General features: G+C 47.6%; 1 protein-coding gene across 2 annotated transcripts in view; it reads left to right on the top strand.

Annotated features, from left to right (window-relative positions):
• The window catches only part of EMC3 (ER membrane protein complex subunit 3), a 302,422-nt gene that overhangs the window by 80,562 nt on the left and 197,491 nt on the right, over positions 1-24,369 (top strand). The gene's annotated exons all lie outside the window — the stretch shown is intronic.

Raw genomic sequence — 24,369 nt, 5'->3', positions numbered from 1 at the left:
TGCACCATTATCAACGGTGCCAGTGCAACCATGCTCCCCACTCCCATTCTGCCCTATAGGGCAGAATGGGGATCGGGAGCCTGGCGTTACCTCCTCCCGCGAATGGGCAATTACCGGGCCACTCATCTCGTAATGGACCGGTTATTGCCCAATCGCGGGAGGCGGTGCCGGTGGCGAGCATGGCGGTCGCAGTGCCTGCCATACGGGCACGGCTACTGCCATTTGTAATTTATTTTATTTGTAAAGCGCAACCAGGCCCTCGGGCAACCGGGTGCATCTTCTTGAGAGCAGTTACCATACATACAATGTAGAAAATATTTACAACACAATACAGTAGATATATACACAGTTACAGTATATTACAAGACAGAGCCATATCTTGGGTAGGTGTTTCATACATTCTGCAAGAACAGCCAGGATTTGGTTTTGTTCTTAAAGGTTAGGAAAGAAGGCTCTGTTCTGATAGGAGTGGGCAAGGAGTTCCAAAGCTTGGTGGCTAGGACAGGGAAACTCACCCAACCAGCTTTTTGGAGTTTGAATCTGGGCATGATGAGGCTATAAATATGTGGAGTTCTAGTGGGTTGCGTGGAAGTGTGGAGTGTGAGTCGAGAGGCTAGGTAAGGTGGTGCTTTGTTGTCCAGGCATTTGTGGGTCAAGGCTAGAGTTTTCAAAGCGATGCTATGTTTTACTGGGAGCCAACGTAAGTCGGAGCGGGTGTTGGAGATGTGGGATCGCCTGGGGATGTTGAGGGCGGCCCTGATGGCACTGTTCTGGACTGTTTGCAGTTTGTTGAGGTTAGACTGACTGGTCCCCAGATAGACGGCACTGCAGTAGTCGATTTTTGACATTATGTGTGTTCTTGCCAATGTATACAATTGTGTGGGTTGAGAAAAGGTCTACAGGCGGTGATAAGTTTCCAGGTGTAGGCTGAGGCCGACCTAACTGCGTTGGTTTGCCTGTTCAGCGAGAGGGTCGAGTCCAGGTAGACACCTAGGGTTTTAGTTTCTACCGATACCTTGATGTCATTGCCGTCGATATTGAACGACTTAAAGGCTTGGTCTAATTTGCTGAGACCTTGAGTCGAGCCTAGTAATAGTAGCTCTGTCTTTTCGTCGTTAAGGCATAATTCATGTTGTGCCATCCGGGCCTGGATGACCAGATAGACCTCGTTCCGTGATTTGGAATCGACTATGTGATCACCAGTGATTGGAATGAGTATCTGGGTGTCGCCCCCATAGTTGATGTAGGAGACACCCAGATAGTCGAGCACATCGAAGAGGGGTTTGGTGAACACATTGTAGAGGGTGGGTGATACACAGGACCCTTGAGGGATGCCGCAATGAATTGGTGAGGGGTCAGCAGATGCTAACGGCGAGAGGACCTGCATGGATCTATTGCTTAGAGTGGATCCATGCATTGGCAGAGTCCGAGAAGTGGGCTGCTGATTTGAGATGTTGGCAAAGTATTTGGTGATTGACCAGATCAAATGCCGCAGAGAGGTCTAGGAGAAGAAGTAGCGCTAGCTTCCCATTGTCTTTTAGAATCTCCATTTGAGTTTTCAAGTCCCGTGTTTGGGGCGGAAACCGGATTGTCTTAATCCAAGAAGGTTGTTTGATTCAAGATAGTCTTTGATCTGCAGGTATGCTGCACGATCCAGGATCTTGAGGAGGAAGGGGACAGTGGTGATGGGTCTGAAATTGGTAGTTATATTGGGGTCGAGTGATGGCCTTTTGAGTAAAGGTATTACCCAGGCATCCTTGAGGTTGTCAGGGACAATGCCCATTTTGAAGGAGGCATTTATGAAGGCCTTGATGAAGGGGGCTAATTCATGTGAGGCTTCCTTGATGATGGGAGCAGGGCAGGGGTCACCTTGGCAGTTGGAGGGTTTGAGATTTTTTATAATCCCTTCAACCTCCCGAGTGGTGAGGGGGGAGAATACGAAAGGTTTACAGAGAAGGTTAGTTTGGCCGGTGTTAGGCGTGGGAACGGTCAGGAGTTGATCAGACTGTAAGGAGTTTTGTTTGTTTTTAATTATGGATTGGAGGGTTGCAATTTTGCCCAAAAGTGCTGACTGTTTGTTGGAGCACCAGGTGCTATCTTTAGTGCAGGAGTTGGGGGGGTGCTGCAGGAGTCTCAAGTTCCTTGAGGATTTTGAATATTTCCTTAGTGTTAGATTGTGCTGTTAGGATGCGGTTATTATAGGAATCTTTTTTAGCCTGTAAGATGGCTTCTTTATAGCTGAGAGTAGCAAGGAATAGACTTTCCTTGTGGGCATCAGACAGGTGACTTTTCCACGAACCTCCGCAATACATTTCTCTTTGTGCAACACTCTAAGCTGAGGTGTGAACCACGAGTTGAGGTGCGCATGCTGTTTAGGACTCCTTAGTTTAAGAGGGGCGATGGAGTTTATACCTGAGAGCACTGTCTGGTTGTAGGTATCAGCCAGGGTGGTGGGGTCTGAACAGAGGTTAGTGACGTTGTTAAGTGCAGGAAGGATAAGGGGGAGAAGTTTTTCGGCAGTGATCTTCTTTTTGTTTCTGGTGAGGATGGCAGGGGCAATGGGCGGTTTAGGCAAGCGGGCTGCTTCAATAGTGAAGGTGATGATGTGGTGATCTGACCATGCGCACGGAACATTAGAGAGCAGGCTAATGTTGCAATTAGTGTCGCTTAGCCAGTCTAGGGATCTCCCTTTAATGTGGGTAGGTTCATGTATATGATAGGAGAAGCCTAAATCGGTGAGGGTGTTAGCGAGGTCGGTGGCCGTGAGGTCGTTGGGGTCTTGGTAGCCTAGATTGAGATCTCCAAGGATGACTGTTTGAGAATTCGTTTTAGCTTTGTCGAGTACTAGGGACGTGATGTCGTCCACAAATGTTGTGGGAGGACCGGGTGGTCTGTATATTAGATGTAGAGTGGCTGTTTGATTGGCAGATATGAAGTTTGACAGAGAGTAGCTCAGCCGATTCCAAGTTTGTACTTGGGAGGGTTCTAAGTCCAAGAGAATTGTTATGGATGAATGCAATCCCGCCACCTCTGGAGGTGCGGTCGCATCTCAAGATGGTATAATTGGGGGGGGGGATAGCCAAGGACAGTGCCGGGCCAGAGGCGGGGTGCAGCCAGCTTTCTGAGATGGCAAGGAGATCAAGCTCTTGAGTCTTGATGAGATCCGCTATGTCCAGTGCGTGTGCTGCAAGGGATCTTGCATTGACCAGCGCAGCCTTGATCTGTGTGGCTTTTCTTGGTGGAGCTGAGACCGTCTGGGAGTGAACAGGAGTACATGAAATGGGAGATTGGTGGGACGGGCTAGGCGTTAAGCGATTGGACGGGATGCAAGGGTGTAAAGGATGGCCCATCCTGCCCTGGAATCTAGTTCCTAATCTTTTGTTTCTTAAATGAGTGAAACAGGGTTGGTTAGGTGTGGGTTTTTTGGTGAAGTGGTCTAGCCATGAAACGGGGTCATTTAAGTAGATGTTAGGCATCTCAACGCTCAAGAGGGCAGTCGAAGGTCTACATGTAAGGGTCATAATTACAGATCGTGCAATGCTGATTTCAGCTAGGCTAGCTAGTGCTAGAAGTAGTATATTGGTGGAAACCCCCAGTGCACAGAGCGTTGTCCTCCGTGAAGAGAGCAGTTGCCTTGGGGAAGGGTGTAGTAGCATGGTATCACTGTATAGGTAAGGTGAGGCGATTATCAAATGTTAGTGGTTCCTGGCTAGAATTACATGCAGTCCAAGATTCGGAGGGTGGTAGAGCTGAGGCTATAAAGCTAGTCTATCTGAGAGAGCCGAGGTGGGTAACAATCAGGAGTCTGAAAGCATGGGAAGGCTAAATAGAATTAGTACAAAGCGGAACGTGCACTTGCAGTCGGTAAGGCTATTACAATGCAGAGCACTGAAGGCTAGGTCACACAGATGCAATACAGAGGCTAAGTGGAAATATTGGCTAGAAGGCTTCACAAGAGCTGGATGGTGCCATTACAGTGATACCTTAGCAAGATAAAGACATGCCGTACAGACTAAATAAGGTTCTTGCTACAATGCACACATGCGCTAGATATTGCATTTGTGATGGCACAGTAGCAAAATAAAGACATGCGGTATAGACTGAGTAGAGGTCAAGCTACGGAGCTCACATGGGCTAGTTAGTGCATTTGCAGTGGCACAATGGCAAAATAAAGACATGCGGTATAGACTGAGTAGAGGTCAAGCTACGGAGCTCACATGGGCTAGTTAGTGCATTTGCAGTGGCACAATGGCAAAATAAAGACATGCGGTATAGACTGAGTAGAGTTCAAGCTACAGAGCACACATGGGCTAGTTAGTGCATTTATGCATACTTGCCATGCTAGTAATGAGGCCCATTGAGTTTCTGGGGGAAGGTGAAGAAAGGGAGAATGCCTCTGAGCAGGTGTAGCTGAAAGTGGGCCTTCTTGGCAAGGTCCGTGATGTGAGGGGAGGCGAAGATGATACCAAGTTTTTTTGTCTCACAGGAGGATGAGGGGAGGTGGCACACGGAGGGTGGCCAGAGTGTGGCAGGGAAAGAGATAGCAGGGGCCCCAATGATAAGGATCCCTGTCCTACTTAGCCATGCTAATCCCTATAGCTAATCCCACCTATTCCTGCCCATCTCGGGAACTCTTTTAGCTCTGAGCTCTTCCATGGTCCTGGCATTCTTGGATGACTGTCCTTAAGGAAGCTCTCTGGAAACAAGCTGAAACTAGCAGCCATCTTTGAATGGGAAATATACCATGCATCTTCCAAATAAAATGATACATTTTCAGGCGGTTACTGCATTCTTTCCATTTGTTTTCCATTCATATTGTTAGGGAGATTAATCATTTTACTGCTTCATCCCATCTCCTATTGAGACCCCCGGCACTTGTTGCTGGACTTCTGGACCTTTTTCTTTCAATCCTGAATGTGGGGAGCCTTTTTCCACTCATTAATTATTGTGGGCTCTGTCTTTTGGAACACCATTTCTTTTATTCTACCTATACTATGGAGTCGGTCTGCTCCATAGCTCTTAAAGGCGTCTGTGTTTTTACTACTGCAGCATACAGCTCTTTATGGGCAGTATTACTGGGGACCATTAGGGTCCTCCTTTAAGATTATTTTTCTGTATCCTCGAGGAACTACAGTTCTTAAGGATAGAGAGATACTTAATTAGTATCTCTCCCAAAACTCTATTGAGAGATTGGCACACACCAAGTTCAGTGGGGTGCCAAATGGATGCATAGTATCCCCCTTCTCTCTACTCCTGTTTTATTTTCGTCCCATAGGGCGTCATTACTAGTCCGACGGTAGCCGTGCCGGAAAAACTGGCAGGCTGCTGCCGGACCGGTAATACCATTCCGCCTCCATGCTTGCCGGAATCACCGGGGCATTACAACCCCGGTGACCTGGTAATTCTGTAGGCGGAATCCTGTAAATCCCCATTCCCATGGAGTCGCATAGGACTCCATGGGGATGGGGACCATGGAAACATTGGTTCCGTCTATGACAGAGCAAGTGTTTCCATTTCCGCCTGCAGGCGGGTGGTGTTAATTCCGCCAGGTCAGAGCGATGCTCCTTGCAATGTCCTTTTCTGTGAAATCACTTCTGTTGGTGCAATCTGTATACAAATTAGGAGCTTTGCACGTATTTTGCCCCAGAGTGCGTGGACAGAGCCTTCTATAGATGAGTTTTCTGCATCTGTAATGATCCTACTGTTTTTTTTGTTTTGTTATGTGGTAACTTGACATCTGCCACTAATGTTAGTAAAAAAAAGTAGATCGATTGGGGCGGGGGTGGCCTGTTTGGCGGCGTGAATGAGACTGTATGGAATTGCACGCACTGCATTTGAGGGAAAAGTAACAGGACTTTTTTCGTGGCTCACCCCCACCCCCACTCTTGCAATGAACCTCCAGGTTCACCGAGGGTCAAAGACCCTGTGACAGAGCAGAAAGCACACTGCGCACACAAAGCAGAATCCATTTGGAAAACACAATGATCGCCAAGCCCCCAGCTTTGCGGGCAAGGTAACGTAAAATGCTCTTTGCGAGCACACTACACACAGAGCAGCACATAATCGAGCCACAAAGCTGGGGGTTGTGTGATCCTGGCCTTTTCCAAACAGATTCTGGTATTTGTAGTCTTGAGAAGATGGCTTGAAAAGTACACAAACCATAGTAAGATGCACGCCCAAATTGTGTGCGTATCTTACTATGGTTTGTGTACTTTTCAAGCCATGAAAGAAATTGCTAAATTTTTAAACCATTTCGAACATCCTTTGATCGGAGTTCAACTGCCAGCTCTAGCCCCCTCTGAACTCTGCCTCCTCCGAACTCCGCCCCCACCCTAGCCCTTGTGGGATTCCCCTTCAAATGGTTTCCATTTCCACCACTGGATATACAATTCTGCAGAGCTGGTTGAATGTGTCGGGCCGTTTCAACACGATCTCTGGGGGGCCCCTTTGCTGTACAACTGGAAAAACATAGACAGCTGTGAGGCATTTCAATTATAATGAAGCCAAAAGAATGCAACGAGGTTAATGGCTGTAGATCATAACAGGACTGGCAGCTAGTAGGGGCTGAAACACTTAACAACCACTGAAAAGTTGTTAATTCCTCTTTAACAGGAGGGTTGCATTGTTGGGAAAACCTGAATAAAAAGACGAGACGATAAGAACGTTGCCTAGCAGATAGCGGATCTGAGGCAGCCTGAAACGAGTGCCCTGCGCACGTCTAACGCCCCGAATCAATGCCTTAAATTAAACAAGTATGTTTCTGTGCCAAAAGACTGCCAACACGCCGATGCTGCTCGGGGCCCCAGTGCCTTTCAACCCTAAAAAAGGTCAAAAGGCCCTGATACGCTCCCTGCAATTCTGCTACGGTAGGTGCTGGCCTACCATCATTGGAAAAGTTTGGCTTTAAACTACTGGGTTCCATGTCTTAAAATCGCAGCAAAAATGGCCGTGAATAGAAAATATTGGGGCAAAAATGCCATGGTTTTTTGCGCCACAATCATGTAAAGGATGCGGGGGACACCCCCGCAGACCCATTATACCATTGAAGGGGAGCGGGGGACACCCCCGCAACCCCTGCTCAGCTTAAATGGTATAACGGGGAACACTTTTACCGGGTCAAACCACTGCATTTTTTTACCAGCAGCATTTTTGCCACAATTTTATTACCTGATACCACTACTGGGGTGCTGGTATTTACCCACTCTGGTATGACTTAATGTGTCGCTGGCTGTTTGACAACGCGGATACATATTGAAGGAGAAGAGACAGACAGATGATCTCTCCAAGATCTTCCTCCTTGCAATTGATAGCTAGTTGTTGTGCCGTAATTGCCTGCCATGCAGTATTGCTGAGACCTGTGCATTTTTTAAGTGCTGTGAATAGTTGGCTCAAGTAAACCAACAGCCTAGCTTGTGTGTAACTATGTTGACGTATTTCATTCTGGGGTCGGCAGGATTCCCGCAATCAAAACAGCAAGGTGAAGGCAATGACTGAATGCTTGAAATTAGATCTGTTAGGTGGTAGAGCAACTCTATTAGCTGAAACTATTGCATTAGAGTGCAGTTATGGAGAAATGGCATCTGAGGAGGGACACAACGCTTGAAAGTGTTTGGCTATTTTCCCACCCATTGGCTGCCCATGGCCTTGCTAATCCCTGTGGTTATTCCCACCCTGTTCCTGCACCTCCCTGCTCAAACACCCCCAACCCCCAAGGGGACAACTCTTTAAGCTTGCTTTACTCAAGCCTGATTGACGTGCCTGCCAGTGTTTTCTCAAAGCAGGCTTCTGAGAGTCAATGACTTAATGGAAGTGGTAAATGTACTACTTACTCGTGTAATAAAAATGTCTTAACCAGGTATGCCTTCAGCCACTCGATTTATAGGCACTATGCATATCCTTCACTGAAGCCCTGTTAAAACAAGCATTGGTAAGCCAACAGTTTTGGCTTGTGTATAAGTATTCGCCATTTGACATGCACTGCTATTAGATGCCCAGGTACTTGCACCATTTGCACCTGCTACCATCAATGGCCAGTTAATACCACTATGGCTGGGCCTGGCAAATGCATTTCCTATGCCTATACAAAATCTCCAGACTGTTAAAAAATACCTGCCAAAAAACATGAAATATGCATTTTTTAAAACAGTCATGCTAAGAGGGAAAGACTGGCAAGGAGGGCAGGGAGGGAGTGTTGGGCCAGGGACGAGAAGGGAAGCTTTGAGTCATGAGCCAGAGAGGAAAGATGGATCAGTGGGCAAGAAAGGGGCCGAGCAGCAGATTGGGATAGCGACAGGAAGGGGATAGGGCATGATATGTTGGGAGAAAGGACATGAGATGCAGAAAGAGCCAGGGATTGGGGGAAAGAGGGGAAGATTGGTGAAAAGAGACACTGAGAAAGAATGAAGGACTGGAGACTGCAAATTGGATTGAAGAGAATAAGGTGTGAGTTGGGAGTCTGGTTGGGAATGTGGCAGGGACTAGTGGTTTAGCAAAGTGACAGTGCTAGGGAGTATGCGCATGACAGGCAGAGCAAAGGTTTGGGAATTTAAGTTATGATAGGAGAATTAGTGAATGTGAGGGTAGTAGGTGACTGAGAGATTGGAGAACTTTGAAGGGGCATATTTGCACAATTAGAAGTGATAAACGATAAAGTTAATAGTTGAGCATTTATACCCGATCCGGCCGGCTGGATTGGGTGTTATCAACCGAAAATGTTCAATTTCATGACGCAATATCTTGGAGAACATCCCAGTAAGGGTTGCAGCGGTAGGGAGACTTCAGTAGAAATCCCTCTAGCAACAAAACTAGGGAAGCTAACAAAAACAAAGCAAAATGTTTACTGGTGCCACAAAGTGGGTCCAGAGAACCACAAGCTATTGAACTGCATTTCTCCCCTAATAGAGCAGAATACAATTTTGCGTGTCCTACTGTCCCTTTTACGGGATCCTTAAACGTTTAGCTTTTTCCGACTTTAGCCTTAGGATCACTGACCTCTTTCGTGGTCGTAGGGATGTTTACTGAAGTACCCCCTGCCACTCCAAACCTTTTTTAGTATATGGTCCTATGTTAGCCCACAGGGCTCCTAGGGGTTTGGCCCTACAGTGATATCCAGTCATTGGTTTTAGAAAATAGGTGTGTGGCATCTGTAAGTTAGTTTTGGCATCATAATAGGTGCAACACAATTTACTGTGTTAGTATCCCAATGTGCCTTATTGGTAGCCATTGGGATAATGAAGTGCTTAGCTGGTGGTGCAAAACCTCAATTTCCCAGGTCATCATTCGTAATGTGTGCCTCCATGACTTGGGAAGTCCTGAACTGATTTAAGCACTCCCCCTAAAATTCACATTATTGTTAGTGGCTGGTTAATCTCAGACTGTCACGGGACCCAACCACCTCAGTCATTTTACTGTGACCAACTGGGATTATCTTGTTCTTTCAAACCACACACTCTTGACTTTCATCCAGGTCTATGGAAGAGTTTAATGTTCTTTCAAATTTGTGTTGGCCTACAAGGAAAAATGGCTCATGTATGTTATAAGGTGTTCTTTTGTAAAGCTTATTTCTATACAGATTGTGGGTGTATGGGGTTCATAAATCGCAAACCTAGGTGCGAAGCAATGGGCCGCTTTACCAAATGGATGCCCCCTCACATTACAAATAGGGTGCAGGGGTAGTAGAGTAGCTGGGATAGGTAGAGGATTACGCGAAAGGAGACCTCCAGAGTTGGAGAAAGGTTTGGATGGAGCTATCAGTGATATGACGAGATGTTCTCTGAAGCGTAGGCTCTTCAGGTACCTCCTGAAGTGTAGGATGGAGGGAGACTGTCTTAACTGCATTGGTAGGGAACTTGTTGCAAAGACAGGGTGCATAGCAGGAAAAACAGAATCTGCCCTATGGTCAATACCTGCGGATACGGAGGAACTGTACTTTGAAACAGGATTTTCTTACACATGCAAAAATGTTGTCACAAAGACTACAGGAACAAGGCTACCCAAAAAAACTTCTGGATCAATCTGCTAAAAGAGCCCTTAACACAAATCGGGAACTACTCTTGCAGCCCAAAAACGCCTTGTCTGATCCGGGGGTGGACCGCCTCATTTGCGTGGTGACACATGGTAGACATACAGCAAAAATCAAGAGAATCATTCCGAAACATTGGCACATTGCCAAACTTAACCTACCAGAGGATCTACCACTGCGATTCGCATACAAGAGGGGCAAAAACCTCAAAGATCATTTAGTGCATTCCCTTTTCAAGGCAGAATCTTTTCAAACAGGACAGAGAACATTACGTCCCATACAAGGGCACCACCCCTGTGGGAATTAAGTGACGTGTCAATTTACGAGTAAAATTAAAACTTTTAAGATTGGCCAGAGGACGTGGACACTCAAAGACTTTACCAAGAGTTCCCAAGTCATCTATTGTATTGGATGCCCGTGCGGCTTGAGATACGTGGGACAGACAATGAGATCAGTACATTTAAGGATCTCGGAACACAGATCCAAAATCCATTGAAAAACTTTGTCAGCACCTTTGGTATCACACTTTATGGAGGCTGGACACTCGCCCAACGATATAAAATGGTGGGTACTAGAGAAAGTGAAGGGTGGAGCAGATGTAACACACAGCTTATTACACAAGCAATCCAGATGGATTCACTGATTAGACTCATACCACCAGGGATTAAATGACATTTTTCAATCGGTGGTCCATTAAGTCGACTATAATACGAACAACATAAGATCAAAAATCCAGCATACAAAACCCCCCTTGTCTTAGGCCGTACCACACAGATCGTAGGTCTAACGCAATTGGATCTCTCAGGGGGACTTTATGTGCACGTTTTCCATGCGGCATATACAGATCTCAGCAACGTTTTAGCCTCTCTACCAGTACGACAGCACAATCCACAGCGGGTGAAACCTTTCCCAGCGGCATATTTGGTTAATCAACTTGACGTGCTGAGCTTTAAATTGACTACAATACGAACAATACAAGATATTTAACTCGGCATACTTCTTTCAATTAAAATCGGGCCGGACCACATAGATGGTAGGTCCAACACCACAAGATCTTTCAGAGTGACTTTATGTGCGCGTCTTCCATGTGGCATATACAGACCCCAGCAGCATTGGAGCCAGAAAGGGGTGAGCATGGTTTTAACTTTCAACCAGCACGACAGCACTATGCATAGCGGGCTACACATTTACCAGCAGCATTCTTTATTAAGGAACTTTACATGCTGTGATCGGCTGCACACCTCTGACCTTCATGTCTGACAGAGACCCAGAGTCAGATCCAGGACGAGCACGACAAAGGGAATCAGCCTCGTCACCTACAGGAAACAACATTGCACGCAGTGAGCCGGGAGACGTTCCTTCCGGGTTCACGTGCACCAATGCCGTTGCAGAATCTACGTCTGCAACTCTTTAGCAACCATCGCGCCTTCGATCTCACAGAGACGCGGGCGCTGGCAGACACAGACACAGTCGCGTGTGTCCGAATCCCCATGGGCCCCACACGAGCAACAAGGTAAGGGCGAGCACTAACCTCTATTCCGACCTGCATCCCCCGCATTTACGTGCATTTATTTGTACACATAAAGCATGCGGTCACGGAGTTGATACATACGGCTCACGGCAAACCCACTTCATGGACCATGACCCACCAGCAATTTTTTGTTTGTTTGTGAGACAATTTGCATTTTTACAGTACGCTTAACAAACAAACATACACCCCATGGACAGTAATTATCATATTATTGATTACAGGCTTACAGACCACAGGGGACTCTGCCGGACACACAACACCGGTATTGGAGAGCCCATCCCTCAGGTTAACTACGTACAGGTACCATTGATCTGAGTTCACTGTTTAACCCCCTGCAACTCCACCACTGGATGTTAGAATAAACACAAATCTCCAAATGTGTTTTCTTTTCTTCTCTTTGGCTTTCCAGTTGCATACGAACGACTATAGCTTAAAACAAAGGCGGGAAACGATGCCTTCACATCCTGGCATGCCCAACCAAACCATCCCGGTCCACTGCATGTTATGAGAAACCTGAAGATCCACCCAGGTAATCCATCAGGGCCCTTTTCATTTTAAGATGACGCCCCATTCTGTATAAGAAATGCTCCACAACAACCGGCCCCTCTGATACAAGTTTTTCCGTCATTGTATTCCACACCCACAGGGACCCATACAAACACCATTAGAGAAGGGCCCCAGGCAAAGGTGAACCACAACTGAGGAAATAGCGATGCACAGTAGCAGCCACACGGGAGCTGGAGGGACGGCCTAGCACTCCAGACCAGACACGACCCAGTACTTAGGACTACAGTATCGGCAGGTAATTTGTCAGCCGTTACATTTGAGGCTATATTTACATTGTATAAAGTCGGATACATTCGGAGCACTATTAAGGTGGGGAACAATAATTTTTATTTTTTGCATGTTTATACAGGGTCTGCAAATGAGATGCCCTGATGAAGGCAAACTAACAAAACGTCTAAAGACCGCCGAAACGTGAAGAGCTTGGTTGGTGACCAAGCCCCACGTAGGCAAAGAATTCTTTAACCATAAAGATCCAGATACCAGGCTACATTGTAGCCTTAGGACATTTTTGAATCCTTACAAATTCCTGCCTCTTTACCAGACAGAGCAATTGCCAGGGAAAGATACAGGGATATTCTTTCAGGACACCCACAATAGGGTGTGCAATAAGGGAGCTGTATTTAAGTTTTCCTCTTTTAAACTCACTTTTTAGGTCACATTCTGAAACTGATTCTTGTTTGTTATGTTATTCAATGTTTTTTGGCATGAATCATGAAGACAAAAGGTTTACTTTTATTAAGTTTTGCTTATTATTGAATGTTACACAGACATCACTGTTTAGTTCAAACTTTTTTTGTATCTTTTTGTACAAATGCACTTTACTAATGTGAATAAAAGAGCACATATGAGTACAAAATGTCTTCCTATCCAACTAACTCAATTTTCCATGACTTCTATGAGTAATTGAATTGGATGATTGATGGAACTTAGAGGTCACCCAGAAAGGAATTATCGAGTGATTACTAAGATTTCTTTTCTTTTTTTTTTTTTAAACTTTTATTTTTGGCGGCAGAGGTAGCATGGTACACACATCAAGGCAACAATCACAATTTAGACAGTATAAGGTGAAGCAATACATGAAGCATAGTACATTGGTGGTAATAGCGTCAGACAACAGACATAAGGGAATCATGTAGGTATGGGTTCATGTAGTAAGGATGGTCACTGAAGGAGTGGGGGACGAAACAGAGCTGGAGGTGCCCTCCCCTTGACAGTTCAGGTATGAGTTGAACTCCGTCCAGATGTTTCTGGGGCGAGAGGTGGCAGGGAGCATAGATATAAATTCCTCCTCACAGTTGCGCGACCAAGTTAGCATGTGAAGCCATTTCTGGTGGGTCGGGGGGAAGGGACTTTTCCAGCTCTGAAGAATGCATTTCTTGGCTATCATACAACCAATATTAAGGAATCTAGCCGAGCCCCTGGTGTCATCTGTTTTCCAGGTACCAAATAGGACAGCCAGCGGGTCGGGGTCAATTACAGTGTCAGTGATGGCCGTGAGTGTTTCTAGAATACTTTCCCAAAATCTAAGCAATTTGTCACAGGACCAGAACATGTGTAAGTGATCAGCCTCTATAGCCCCGCAGCGGGGGCAGGGGTGCACCGCAGCCCGGGCGAATCTCGAGGTCCTGTGCGGAGTGTAGTACAGTCTATTTAGGAGTTTGTACTGCATGGCGCGGAAACGGAAATTGAGGGAGACTTTTTGGGTGTGTAGGCACATAGCCCATCAGGTCCCGTCTGATATCTCCAGGCCTAGTTCGCCGGCCCATTCAACTCGTGCCTTGAGGGTGGGTGTAGGGGTAGTGGCCTGAAGAATCTTGTAAAGTGCTGAGACTATTCCACGGGCACCACCAGAGTTAGCGATGTATGCAATGGCCGAGTTGTCAGGGGGCTCTTCAGGAAATGAGGGCCATTTGGTACGGAACGCAGCCCTTAATCTAAAGTATTGAAGGGTCTCCAAGGCGGACCCTGTGTGGCCCGATTTCCAAGTTCGGGGGTCAATAAACCTGCCATTGGGGTAGAAGTCCGTCAGTGCCCGGTATCCCAGCTCCCCCCAGTGTCGAGCCAATGACGCATCATGAGTGGGTTCTAGGCCGGGAAAGTCCCAAACAGGAAGCCATTTGTAGTACGGGGAGGCCTCCGGTGTCTGAAACAGAAGGCGAGCCCAGGCTAATAGGGTCGTGTTGAGTGGGTCAATGGGAGAGTCGGGTGTGTATTGCCGATTTAGTATGATGGACATTAGGTCAGTGCCAGTCGCCGCCAGCCGTTCCAGTTTGACATGGGGACGCACTGGGGTACCGGGGTACCAGTGAGTGGCAAACTGTGCCTGGGCCGCGTACCAGTAGAGTGATAGCTCCGGAGCCGTGAGTCCCCCTAGTCTATATGGGAGTGTCATGTCCGTCCACTTTTTGCGCACTGCGCCAGAGTGCCAGAGGAACTGTGCACAAATTGTGTGTAGTCTAGCAAAGTAGCCCTTCCCGGGCCACACAGGTATATTGCCAAAAGTGTAAAGAAGTTTAGGGAGAAGGATCATTTTAATAAGGGAAAGCCGACCCGCGATGGATAACGGAAGGGCGCGCCACCGTTGGACTTTAGTCTCGACTATCTGTGCTACCGCAGAGTAATTATCAGCAAGGAGGGTGGATTTAGTTAAGGATATTTGCACACCCAGATATCTAACGCCCTTCGGTGACCAACGGAGGGGGTATTCAGTGGTGGGTTGTTGGGTGGATTGAGTGAGCGGAAAGATCTCAGATTTTGAATAGTTGATGGTGAAGCCGGAGTGGGTGCCAATACGGGTGATATCTCTCAATATTGGGTCGAGATGTAGCGTGGGGTCTCGGATGTATAGCAAAACATCATCCGCATATAGAGATATAATCTCGGGGCTGTCTTTCAGTCTTATCCCCTTGCGGGCATGGTGAGCACGGACATAGTCCGCCATCGGTTCAATTGCTAGAGCGAACAGTATTGGGGAAAAGGGGCAACCCTGTCGGGTACCCCTAAAGAGTGTGAAAAGGTCGGACGTCAACGCATTGGTCCTCACCCTCGCCACGGGAGAGGTGTATAGTAATTTAATGAACCTGATCATGTTTGGGCCGATGCCCATAGTCTACAGAACAAGCCATGTGTATTTCCAGGAGACCATGTCGAAGGCCTTCTGGGCGTCCAGTGTGACCGCCACCGCTTGCCTATTCTGATCGATGCGGGACATCACATTAATGAGTCTCCTAATATTATGGGAGGTAGACCTACCAGGTACAAAGCCGGCCTGATCTTCATGGACCAAATACGTCATAATGGGCAAAAAACGATTCGCAATGATTTTCGCAAAGATCTTCGTGTCTATATTCATAAGGGAGAGGGGTCGGTAGGACCCACACTCATCCTCCGGTTTACCGGGCTTGAGCAGCACAGTGATAGCTGCCTCGCGCATGGAGGGAGGGAGGATAGATAATCGGAGCGATTCATTCCAGACCTCAAGAAGCCTGGGGGCTACTATGGCGACGTGCTCTTGGTAGAAGGCGGCAGTTAGGCCGTCAGGTCCCGGGGCTTTGCCTTTGGGCAAGTCGGAAATGGCTGTCACTATCTCATCAAGTGTAATAGGGGAGTCTAACCCGTCCCGAGTAGTGGAGGAAATCTCTGTGGTGGGGATCTGGTTGAGAAGTTCTCGCATATATTGTTCAGTGTGTTCAGCGGGTTGGGAGTAGAGGGACCTATAGAAATCAGTGAATGTGTCCAGGATTTGTTGGTCAGCCCATTGAGCATTGCCCAGATTGTCTTTAATGGAGGTGATTTGCTTTCGGCCAGATTCCCATTCAATCAGTGACGCCAACGTTCTCCCGGGCCTGTCCCCCTCCCCATATTTCCTGGCTGCTTGAGGGCGGCCAAGGTATTGTATTTCGCTGACGGCAAGCGTGTTGAACACCCGGAGTTCATCGGAGACTTGGGTAAGCGTGACAGGGTCAGCCCTGGTGGCACACTGCAGTTCCAGCTGTTTCAGTTTGGCTTCAGATCGACCCAGTGCGGTTCTGATCGTTTTCAGCACTCCAGCCTCACGGGAGATGGACATACCCCTAATATACACTTTGAAGGCGTCCCATCTGACTGCAGCCGAGGTATCTCGGAGAGTGTTGTGTTCAAAGAAGGACTGGATATCAGCAAGTATTTCAGCCTTAAACACCACGTCCCTAAGGGCATCCGATTTGAAACGCCAGGTGCTAAATGTCGGGGCAGGCACACCCAGCCTCACCGAGAGTGTAATAGGGGAGTAATCAGACAGTGTGCGGGGTAGGATCTGGGAGTCCACCACTCCACCCATGATTCCCCTTGACACAAGAAATAGGTCTATCCTGGAGGAGCTATCATGCACTGATGAGTAGTAAGTGTAGTCCCTAGATTGGGGGTGTAGCGATCTCCAGGCGTCACAGATGTCTAGGTTCTTGGTGTGGGAGTTCAGTCTGCGTGCGGCACTAGACAGGGGACGGGGGGCAGCACCAGTTCTGTCCAGGACCGTATCCAGAATAAGATTCAAATCCCCACCCCAGAGGATCGGTATACCCACATATCCCAACAGGATGGAGGCAATAGTATCGAAAAATCCAGGAGAGTCCACATTGGGGCAATAGGTGTTGACAAGTAAATATTCTCTGTTAACTAGAGTGCAGTGCAGTATAACATAGCGTCCCTCAGGGTCAATGTAACTTTTGTGCAGTGTAAACTTAATGGACTTATGAATCATAGTTAGAGCCCCCCTGGATTGAGTGGAATAGGAGGTGAAGAATCTTGCCGGCCCCCAGGTCGGAGCCATGGATCTAGGGATGTGGCCATCGGAGTGGGTCTCCTGTAGGAACACTACTCTACACCCATGCCTGTTGGCATAGGCCATTATTTTACGGGCCTTAGTATGGTTACTTAACCCCCGGACATTCCATGACATTATGACGGTAGACATTGCGGTGACGGATATTCCATTACATGACATATATTCTCAATGGACATCACGGACCCACCAATAGTGCGTTCTCCAAAATTCGGAATCAATCTTGCAGTCGTGGCCTTTTAGTGCGCGCCTCATGCAACCTCCTGTGCCTTTTGTAAATAACACCCCGTTCCCCCCCCCCCCACCCTCACCACCAACCCAAGTTTAGCAGTGTGAACCCAACCCATCCCAACCAGTGCACAGTCGGGTCGACCCCAACATGATCCAATCTGTGCAAGAGCCCAACAGGGGCTAACCCAAAACAAAATTATGTAGAACAGTGCAATCGCAGTGGGGTACGCCATTGCCGTGTGCCAGCGTGCTTGGAACCAAAGGAATTCGAGAGAAAACAAGCAGTGTGTGCGGTTTGGTAATGTAGGATGCTGCAACTATAGGTGGCCGTGTCGAGCCTGCATGCGAATCCGAGAAGCATGCCACTCAGCAATAATTGGAAGTCAACATGGGCAGAATGAGTAGTTCAGCATATTAACTTACAGGAGCTTATTTGAGAAAGTAGGTGCAGCGAGTGTAGCCCAGAACATGTGAAAAACATAAACGTAACAGCAGAATAGTTGTGAAAAAGGCTAATGTGCAGTGGAACCATCTAAAGCGCCCGACCAGAGGCCGATCAACAAGGGCAGGCCACAAGCAAAATCTAGACATTCCCCATCATGTCAGCGGGCGGAAGAGGGGGAATATGTGCTTCTATGAATTTCACTGCTTCCGAGGGCACGGTGAAGAAGTAAAGTTTATTGTTAAATGTGAACTTTAGACGCGCAGGAAATAGGATGGCATAGGGAACACTTCTTTCCCTGAGCAGCTTTTTAACGCCAATGAATTGGCGACGCTCCTGCTGAACTCCGATCGAGAAATCAGGGAAAATTCGAATCACTTGTGAGTCCAATCTGAGCTCGCCTTTTTCACGTGCAAGGCGGAGGATCTGGTCACGGTCTCTGAAGCTCAGAATTTTCGCAATAATGGGCCTCGGGAAGTCCCCAGGCTTGGGGCGCGGAGCCAGTGCTCTATGAGCCCTTTCAACAGTGAAGAAGGGGGACAAATCAGGATTGTATAAAAGTTCCTTCAAGAGGATCTCAACAGCCTGTTCAAGTCGACCCTTCAGTGCATTTTCCGGGACACCAATAATGCGTATATTGTTCCTACGAGATCTGGATTCGAGGTCATCACATTTGGCCTTTACCGACTTCATGTCTGCGACAAGGGTAGATACCGTACTCTGCAGTGTGACTATATTGTCCTCATTAGAGCTGATCCTGTGTTCAGTTTCGGTGATTCGCACCCCCTGTTGATCTAGTTTAGCCTTCAGGGACGCCACATTTGCATTAATGTCGTCCAGTTTTTCATGAAAGGCTGCAAAATTTCTAGCCATTGACTCCATCATGATCGTCAGGTCTGCAGGGGGCCCTTCCGCAGGGGGTGGTGATTCGTCCTGGACGCATGATGCATGGGGCGATTCAGACCTCGGGGTGGCTTTTGCGAATTTGTCCATGGCCCCGGTCTTGCTGGTGTTTCTGGACCTGCTGGACATCGTGTGGCGCGAAGCCTGAGAGCTCAAGTGCCGTGGTAGGACTAGTGTGGGTGCAGTAGCTCCGCGCGGTCACAGGGACGTGGTGGAGGCCGCTATCTTGTCGGCGGGCAGAGCTATCGGGGGAGGGTCACCCCGAGCCGGGATTGACCAGGCAGTTGGCTCCTGTGGGTCTCAGGAGGTGTAGTGGGCATACGCCGGGCCGCGGGGCCCAGTCCTAGCGAGGAAACGGGGGCCAGCAGCCGGGTCGGGCCAGGGAATCGCAACTCCTCACCTCATGAGCGGCCGCCCGGCTGCGCGCAGGAACAGGATGGCGGAGTCCCAGCGAGACCACGCAGGGCCCCCGCGGCCGTCACACGCGGCCGACGACCCAGCTCCAGCGACGTCCAGCGAGGCCTCCGGGCTGCCGGGTGATATCCTCCAGGTGGGCCGCGGCGCCCCAGCGGCCGCGGCGTAGAGCGAGGCGAGGCAGAGGCACTGCAAGAGCCTAAGGCAGCGGGCAGGGAGATCCAGGCAGCAGGCGCCGGTACCCACGTCGGATCAGCGCGGGCGGCGTGGGTCACACATACAGCCCCCTCGCATCAGCCCAGGACAGCCGGCCGCGGCGGTCCTGATAGAGGGCCAGTCAGGCAAACGAGCCGCGGAGCCGCCAGCAACAGCAGGGGTATCTCGGCGCCGCCACACACCCCGCTCGTCGGAAGTGCGAGGGCCCAGAGCGGCCCAGCGCGGAGGGCAGAGCCCGCGGCTGAATCCAGAGTCAGAAGGTCCGAATCAGGGCCAAATTTCACAGGCAGGTGGCTCAGGGTATCAGCAGGGTGGGACCCAGGTCTCAGATCGGGGGAGAACAGCAAACCGCAGATGGAGCCAGATTCGTAGCAGCGGCACACGGAGCTGAAAGTCTAGGCAGCCATTTTGTCGGCTGCTCAACAGCGCCCCCCACTAAGATTTCTTTTCAGATATCTTTGATTTAGGGTGGGATACATTCATATTGATAATTTTTGCATAGCAGGAAAAGGCCTGTTTCCTTTTTTGGCCCTCTAGCAGTTATTTTCTTTCCATCCTGGCAATGTTCTAGCTTCTGCTTGTTTTTAGCCTCTGAAGATGCTTAGTTTCCCAGCCAGGTAGAATGGTGTTTTGATTGTGACTGCTTTATAGGTGATGCAGGGAGTCTTGAACACAATGTGTATTTGAAGTAGTAGCCAGTGCATGGGTCAAAAATCCATGCACTGTAGAAAAACATAAGTTGGTACCGTGCTGCTTGGGTCTTACGGTGGTTGTGTGTTTTGAATGGAAGGTGACAGTCGTTGGTAAAACCAAGAGATGTTGCATTGAGAGAGACTTGGTGTGATTCCGTAGAGCTTCATGTCAGTCAGTCATTTCTGAGGTTGAGCACGTTTGGTGGGGTTTCCTAGGAGAGCTCCAGGTAGGCGCCTGACCTCAAGGCTTGGATGAGGGGCAGATGGTGTGTCGGTCGATAGATGTGGTAAATACAATTGAACTTTAGATAAAGCTGTGTGTCATCTGCATGTTGTTGTATCTTGACGTACGTGTTAACCAGGAGTTCCAACAGAGGTTCCATGTAGGTGTTAAATAAAGAAGACCAGCAACAAGGTGGAGCCTTGGGATCTCTACACGTTACTGGATTGTTCTGGGATCTCTTTAGGCGCATCTGGACGAGTTGGTCCCTGTTGGATGTTGGAGAGGCATAAGGCAAACCACTGCAGGGATGTTTCATCAATGCTCATGTGCATGGTGAGAATGTGGGCCGGGCTTCATGGTTAACTGTAATGGAGGCAGCAGAGAGGTCGAGGGGATTAAGTAATCAGGTGTAGGCGGCTCCTTTTGTCCAGGATGTGTAAAGCAGTGAAGCATCATCAATACATTGGATGGTGGCTGTCACTGTACTGCATTGTGGTCAGAAACTGGCTGGCTTTGTAGTCCTGTAGGAATTGTGCTGAGTGATACTTTCATGCAAACGGACGGTGTCTGTCTTCTCAGTCACTTTACTGAGGATTGGTAGATGTGTGATGGGGCGATATTTGGCCAGTGCATCTGGGTGGAGTGTGGGTTTCTTCAGAAGTGGGTGGATCGGTCTCATTTTTAGTGCATCTGGGAAGATGCCTTATGTGAAGGATGCATTGATGATGTTGGGAAGTGGTGTGAGTGTGCCACCTTAAACGACCTTCACAATGGAAGAGGGGAAACATCTTTGAGTTTGAGAGCTGAAAGAGTGTTGATCTGGCTACCTGGAGTAAACGTCCTGTATTCATTCCATCTTGATATTTTGCAAGCTGGTATCGGTAGGTTATCTGTTGTGTGTTTGGAACCGTTAAAATGTTGCCTTAGCTGGTCTACATTGTCTGTGAAAATGTTGATAGCGTTCCGTTTCACAGTTAATTGTAGTATTGCAGAGTGTGGAAGCGGGTTGAAGCAGTGCTTCACGGCGTGGAAGAGCTTGGAGATTCCCTTCATGAAACACTTGTCTAAAAAAAACTGTCTACCAGAAGACTCTGGTCTCCCCATTGAACCTAAGATTATGTTTATGTAATACTGGATTGAATTATTGATTATAGCTAGTCCAATGATCTGGTTTGTGGTGGTCCTGAAGCACAGTGATCGCTGCATACTTGCGCTTTTCCAGCTTCCAATTAGCTACTCAGCCAAATTAAGACTTTTCTGCATCACACACAAAAAGACTTTTACACACATAACAACCTCCCTAGCAAACCATATAACGCCACTATGCTTAAGCAAACCAGCAATAGCCATCAAAACCATGCTGCTAGAAATCTCAAAACACAAACTGACCTACTCCAAATGGATGCTCATTCACCCTCCTTTTACTGGAGCCCCATCTCTGAAAGGCAATCCAGTCACATATCACAACCACAGACAACCCGCGTTCATGTGTAATCCTATTTTTCTGGACGATCTTTATGAAAGGTGAAACTTTCTGCTTATCGCAGCTCAAACCTGTGCAGAGTAGAGTGGCACAATGCATTAGAGTTCTTGGCCGAATGGAATGGGCGGGACAGCTGCTTAAACATATAGGATGTGCATATGGCTACACATAAAATTCAAAACAGCGAACCAAGTAAAGTGCAGCTACTTACCTGTATTTAACTAGGTGCCTCAACAGTACCAAATCTTTTATGGGCATTTACAAATGCATTCAAATCAATGACCTACATGAAGGAATCGACGCTGGTGGTGATTAGTTACATTAACTGTTTTATGTCATTTTCTATGGCTCTGTAAAACGGGACACCAAGAAATGTGTGTGGGTGGTACATCAAAACTGTATAACATCCATCCTGATGAATTTACCCACCCCCCCCCCCATATGTCATTTTACTGGGTTAATTGTAGAAGTCTGGACTGAGTGGGGACTTGCACTCCTGTCGAGCAAGGCTATAATACTTATTGAACTGGGCTCCATCGAAGCATTGGATAACATTTACCTCCAACCTCCTATGGATCACTGTTCCTCATCCCTACAGACACGGGGTGTATCAGCCACTTTTACTCCCTAAAAATAGGCAAATACTCCCCAAAAATTCAAATAGGAAGTAAAAATACTACCAACAAAAAACGGAAAGCAGACCTTGTGTCCCTGCTTTCACCCACACACCTGCATGGGTATGTGTGGGCCAGTAATGCACGTAAGACCACAGGAAGAAACACAGGTTGTAAGTGTCTGTCAGAAGCTGTAGCTTTTAATGTGCATGAATAACTGGGTGCAAAGAAATAATTATTACCAAAACAATTCCATTTTCCAGTTAAAACCTATTTTTCCAACTTATAAAATACTCTCATTGGGAATCCGAATTACATTTTTACTCACTATAGTCATTTTACTCCCAATTTTAAAAAATATTGAAAAAAAACTCCCACTTCCAAATCTTATCTGGAGCACGGCTGTTCTAGTTTAGCTCCCGAGGTGACATGTCTTTCATTCCCCCCTCTGATATATAGATGGCTCATTTATCTTCGGAAAAAGTGCTACATCACCAGAGAACATGTTATATCAATCTGATGTTGGAGTGCGTGTAAAACGTTCATGGCACTTTCTGAACCACTTGATATATTGCAATAGTTTACTTTGCAAACACCTGATGGACATTCTAAATTATGACACTCAATCCATTAAGCCTGTTCTCCACACTTCAAATGAGCACCTGTGGGGCACGGCCAGATTGACACTCATGTGATAATTTCAAACTGGCACCCTGCTGATCCACTTCTCAGAGACCCAGTAATGGGCCTTTTGAGGGCAGAATAAAATGAGCCGCCTACTTCCGATCAGCCCCAATGGCGGTGGAGCATACACTGGATCTGGCGGTTACACGTTATGCACAAGCTCGACTGGGCAGTGTTGATAGACAGGACACCTTATGCACTCCTTAACACGTGGCTTCTTCACAATGGGGCTTGCGAAAACCTCCAGTTAGGCATCTCAATGGCTATTAGTCGTCATCCTCCTCTTTGGTCCTGTTTGGTTTTGGGAAGGATAAATAGTTTGAGTGGAAGCACTTGCTTGATCGCTTGGTGTATATGTTGGTGGGGGCTGCTGCTAGTTACTGATGGTGCTTGGAACTTAGCTGAGGTTTGGGGGACTTGCCATCAATGCTGCAGGCTGCGTCGGACTGGTTACACTGCTGCAGAAATCGAGAATATCCTATGTTGCTGCCCCTCGAGTACCCCGTTTTGTTACTGTGAGTAAATAAACCTTTTCACCACGAACATGGGATTCCCATGTTGTTTAGAAGCTTCCCCATACCGATCATGAAATACCTCGCAGTGTCTCAGAGTACTTTTGTTTGTTTGTTTGTTTTATTCACTTATCATGTGCACCAAACCCGAAAGTAACCAGGCGCAACAGTACAGAATATGCAAAGCTTGAAGTTACATGGTTACAGATAACAAGCAAAACAGAGTATGTACAGGCAGTAGAAGGTCACACAACTGGACAAAAGGGAAAATGTACAAATGGGCAGCAGGATGGTGAATGAATATATATATTTCTGATGTTTGTTAATCTGCTTAGAATCACATGCTGTGCATAGGGCCGACATCCAGTGGTCACTGCAGAGTATTGCATTTTGTTTTTCGTAGTCGAAAAGGGGACGTCGACAAGGCGTGTCTGTAACACTATCTCACTCGGTTTCTCTCGCACATTAATTTATATATTACTCTAGTGTATCACTCCATACAACTCACTGGCCGTCAGGGCCACATTTATCTAGGAGCTATGCACACTATAGCATTTATAGTAGGCTTTTAGTCATCATCTGCATCTATCGTTCTCTCTCACTCGCTTGTTCTCTCACAATAGTTCATTACTCAGTGTGTTAGTCCCACTCACTGAAACTCGGTGCCCAGAGGTCTCCAGGATCTTTGCTCAGATTAGCATTGGGACCATAATGATCTTCAATGAGCCATAACTATATGGCATAGGAATATCAGGAGTTTCGTGTAGGGGGCTCCCGCTCCAACAGCTCCGAGAAGGGGAAGCCACGAGTCTTGATTAAGGAGTATAAACTCCTACACTGGGGACATTGTTGTCTTGTTGGAACTGACTTCCAGACTATAATTTCATAGGTCATAGCACCTGTCAGTCCGCCTACACCCCGCACCCTAGATTCCCTGATGTCATAAGGTGCAAGTTTGCCTTCTTTAGGTTTAACATGCTACACCAGGGTTATTGCAGCTGACCAAGGAAATTGAGA

This window comes from Ambystoma mexicanum, chromosome 2p (genome assembly GCF_040938575.1).
Source record: "Ambystoma mexicanum isolate Mex_15411 chromosome 2p, UKY_AmexF1_1, whole genome shotgun sequence".
Taxonomy (NCBI): Eukaryota; Metazoa; Chordata; class Amphibia; order Caudata; family Ambystomatidae; genus Ambystoma; species Ambystoma mexicanum.
The sequence above is the reverse complement of the archived record's forward strand: the minus strand, read 5'-3'. Positions and strand labels throughout refer to the sequence as shown.